Below are 5,049 nucleotides of genomic sequence, written 5' to 3'. Positions count from 1 at the left end.
TTGAACATGACACGGAAATAGACAAGTATTTCAGAAACTGCTAATCTGGGATTTTCACCCACAGTTGTGTAAGATTTGCAGAGACTCATCAAACCAGGGAATGGTTTTCCATTCATTTATTGTCTGATTTTGGTTAGTCTATAACAGTACAGTAACCTGTAGCCTGTAATAGTAACCTCAATGTTCTGTTCTTACCTGACAACAATGGTACCCGGTGTGGTCCTCTGCTACTGGAGCCCGTCTGCTTCAAGGTTGAATATGTTGTGTTCAGAGATGATTTTCTGCAGATCTTTGTAAGGAGTGATCATTTGCCTTTCTGACATCTAATCCCACTCTCCTCTGACCTCTCATATTGAAGAGGTATTTTCATCCAGACAGATTACCATCCATTATCTTATGCTTGTTACAAAGTCAGGTTGCAGGAGCAGCAGCTTGAGCAGAGAGGCCCAGACATCTCTTTCCACAGCCACCTCTTCCAGCTCTTCAGGGAGGACTCCAAGGCATTCTCAGGCCAGCCAAAAAATAATCTCCTCCACATATCCTGGCACTTTCCTGGGGTGTACTCCCAGTTGGACATGTCTGGAAAACATCCCCAGGGAGCATCCTTACCAGTCTGAACCACCTCAACTCCACACCTCTAGATGTGGAGGAGCAGCAGCTCTACTCCCAGTATCTCCAGGATAACTAAACTTCTCACCCTATAGGGAAAACTAATCTTGACCACCTGTATCAGCAATCTTGTTCTTTTGGTCACTACCCAGAGTTTGTGACCATAGGTGAGGGTAGGAACGAAGACCGAGAACAGAGAACTTCGCCTTGCAGCTCAGCTCCCTCTTCACCACTACGAGCAGGCGCACAGTGCACAATACTGCAGACGATGCACTGATATGTCTGTCGATCTCACGCTCCATTCTTCCCTCACTCGTGAACAAAACTGCAAGATACTTGAACTTCTCCACTTGAGGCAGCACCTCACCACCAACTCGGTAAGGCCAATTCACCCCTTTCCAACTGAGGACCATGGCCTCAGATTTAGAGGTGCTGACCCTCATCCCAGCTGCTTCACACTCAGCTGCGAACCACTCCATTAATCACAGCACAATGACGCCAACAGGATCACATTGTTTGAAGAACTTCCACTCACTGGATATTTTCTCTTTTTCTGACCATTCTCTGTAAACCACAGAAATAGTTAGAAGTGAAAAATCCCAGACCAATAAGTTCTGAAATACTCATACCATCCCGTCTGGAACCAACAACCATGCCATGTTCTGATGCTCGGCTTGTAGTTCAGCAAATCGTCTTCGTCACATGTAGATGCTTAAATACATCGAGTAGCTGTCACGTTGGCTGATTAGATATTTGTGTTAAGCAACTAAACAAGTTGTTGGTAAAACTTTTAGCATTCCACTCATCATGTTTAACTCTTCTTCAGGCTGTATCATTCAAGGCTACATTTCCTGATCAATACTGGGGTCAAAAACCAGTAACTGGTGTCCTCAGGTTACCCCCACCTCAAAGGCTGGACCATTCTACTCCCTCCAACCGCAGAGTAAATACACCTGCAAACAGAGATAAAGAGGCAAAGAGGGCTTCTGTTCACCTCAGTGTTGACCCTTGGTAATTTTCCTCTCAGGTTAGTTTTTTTAATAAAGTCACATGTGCTACCATCTGGCCAGAGCCATGCTGCTGAGCTGATGGGCTGAGCCAGGACACGGACACATAACTGGATAAAGTTAAACATCATGTCAGACCATCTGCCATCACCATGGTGTTGAAAGTTCAAACTTCTTTATTCACACACAACACTGTGACAGCCTCCCCCCACCCCCAAGTAAGTTTTAAACATTGGATGTTTCTATTATAGATCCAAGATTTTTAAATTCCATGCAAGTGTTTGTATCTGGAGCGACGTAATTAAACAAAATCAAGAGCACATGCTGAAATGTGAAGTTGATTTTAATAACCTTACTTGCATAATTTAACATTTGACAGAAAGTATGAGCAGGATCTTGCTGAGAAGTGACAGTTTTAACCACTGCACCACCCTGCATCCTAAATAAACAAACAACGTGATGTCCTCTTAACCTTTAGCGCAGTCATCTTTTTATTTGCTTTAACACAAGCAGTGTCGACAATTCCCAGTCACAAAATGTTACTGCTTACTAAAATATAACAAACTATGCATGCAGAGTAACATTTTCAGTGCAGCTTACATCGTAAGTTTCCTTCTGAGGGCAGTTTCGTTTTCAAACGTGTTGCTTTAGAAACCAATGTCAAAAGTTAAAAGAGTGTGGGAAGTAACAAGGTCCTGCAGTCTGAAGTACATGCTAATTTACCTGATAACAATGTTTTCTTGATGAATAAATCCAATATTGCTGTAATTAAATAATTTGTGTCGATGTATTTTTAGCCAAGAGACCAGCCTTGATTTTAACCATCAGTCTGTCTTTTTTAAAATCTTCAGTAAAACTTAGATTACAGTAAACATGTTCACACGCTCTCATGTCTGGTTTAGTATCCTCGCACTTTCATACTCTAACAGAAGTCTTTTCCTTTTAATGCAAGGTTTGTAATCGGGGTCGGGACTTCCCAAGTCCTCCCAGTCACTGCTTGAAGAGCCACTAGAGTAAAGAGTGTTCACGTCGAAGGAACAATAGGAATTTTCTTGCGTCTCCTTTGTCTGTTCGTCACCACAGCTGCTCTGCTTGACGGACTCTTCTGGTCCAGCGGAGGCACTACATTCGGTCGCTCGTCGACACTCCTGAGCGCTCAGTCTGGTGAGTCTCACATGACATGTGGTGGATTTGCTCTGAAAAGTGCTGGTGCTGTGTGATCCAGGATGGGGTTTGTTAGAGTTCTGATGGATGATTTGTTGAGGAGAACTGAAGGATGACTCTGTACGAGCTGAGGTCATGTTCAATGTGTGAGGAGTAGAGGTGGAGGCATTTTGCTTAGGCATACGAAGGTCACTGGACAAAAGTGGACAGCTTGTAGGAAAAGTAGCCCGGTCCTTCACGGACAGTTTAGCTGCAGATTTGTATGTTAAAGCCTGTGAATGTCTGCTGGTTGCACAAGCCCATCTGAACTTGTAGGACAGTTTGGATGAAGTTAATAACTGACGGCTGGTACATGCAGACACATCCTGATGTACAGAAGCAGCTTGCAGGTTTGGGCCAGTTTCTGGTAAAATGAACGTGAAGTCTTTGTTCCCTGATGCACAGCAGAGTGAAGAAGCCAGAGGAACGATTGATGCCTGTTTAGTAATAGAAACGGTCACATAATTTGAAGATATTTGTTGGCGACTCCCCCAGGAGGAGGCGATATCCACCAGTCGGACCACAGGTGACAGCAGGGCAGGAAGTGGAGAGGTTTTTGTTGATGTGGGCTGAAGCAGAGCTGCTCTTTGAGAAGGATCGCTTGTTGTCTCAGGTGATCCGGAGCGCCTTTTATCTCCTGTGTTTGTGGTTTCTGACGTCTGTGAATTGGTGGAGGTCTGTGAAGGTGGCTGATCAGCAGGAGAAGGGACGAGGCCGGAGGGGGTGAGGTCTTGTGATGTAGAGGTGGAGGAAGACGACTGAAACAGCACAGGAGATGACGAAGCGTTGGTTTGACGCAGCAGCTCTTCCGAACAGTTGTCAGGACAACCTCGCAGGATGCTCTTCACCCATCGCTGGTGTCTGGAGCAAAACTGAGGGGAGGAGGAGACGTCTGTACCACACTGTATGCATCTCAGACTGCAGTCCTCTTTTTGGTCATTTCTTCTGTCTTCCGTCTTTCTTACAACCTCGTCGTCCTCCTTCGATTGCTGATCTTGAATGTCTGGGCTGCTTTCACTCTCCAGCAAGAGAGGACTCTGTTTAGACAGATCTCGACAAACTTCTCTGAAAACGACTGACTGAAGCTCAAGTACATTTTTTCTTTCTCCTGACTTTGTAAAGCTCCCATGCAGAGATGACTCTGATGGAAACATCCCAGCAGGACGACAGGTGGCAACATCTAAGGAATGAATCACATTCGTAAATTTATTTCTAAATTCTCTCATGTCACACATAAACCTCATTTCTATTCATTTTGGTGAACATTTTTAACATATCAGTGCTTTGGAGGCATAAAACTCCAATAAACAACTTTTGACATTGACTTTGAACAAGGAGGATGATACCTCTAATCCTGCTGCAATGTTCTAAAAATTATTTTATTTTGTTACATAATGCCATGATACAATAAGAAGAACAGGAAAATGTTGCATAATATTAATTTATACCAACTAGCACATTATTAATTAAAATTTTAGTTGTAACTATTTTAAATGCTTAAAAGAATTTGGGAAAAATTTACTTATGCTGAGAAATGACAGAGCTGTAGACAGTTGGGTCAAACCTTAAGAATAACACTATGCTCTATCTCACGTAATGCTGCGAGATGTTACGCTCAGAGTATGTGTTGTGAATGACTCTCAACTACTACCAAACCAAATTTTAGTCTAATATCTTTAAAACTGGCTGAATTATATCTATTGTTGTGTTTTTTAAGGTCAGTTGACAGTGGGTAATAAATAGAGAAGCTGACTGAATGTTTTGTGGTTACAAACCAGTTATTTCCCAACTAACATGTTCAGAACAAACATATAGCATTTACTAGACGAGGAAATCCAACTAAGAGGCAGCAAACAGTGAGAACAGCACAATGAAATGTGTATTTTCAACAACAAGCGGCGCTGTTTATCTTAGTTATCTGAGCATTAATTCTTCATTTAACTTGTTTCTTACCACAGTGCAGCAGCTTCCTCAGAGTTGCTGCTATGGTCAGAGAGTCTGATGTTATCACCTCCAAAAGGAGCTTCTCCTCCTCGGTCACAGGGCTGTGTTTCTTCATGATCTGAGGCACACATCAGTAAAACGTAACATCACGTCAAGCTCAAAGAGCTAACAATCCGCTGTTGCTTTTTAAGTTAACGTAAATGAAAACTCATTAGAAAAATGAGCATTTTAATATCAACAGCCTACACCATGGTGCCACACACACACACACACACACACACACACA

Source organism: Nematolebias whitei, chromosome 10 (genome assembly GCF_014905685.2).
Source record: "Nematolebias whitei isolate Nwh7 chromosome 10, NemWhi1, whole genome shotgun sequence".
NCBI lineage: Eukaryota > Metazoa > Chordata > Actinopteri > Cyprinodontiformes > Rivulidae > Nematolebias > Nematolebias whitei.
This window is presented reverse-complemented; position numbering follows the sequence as displayed.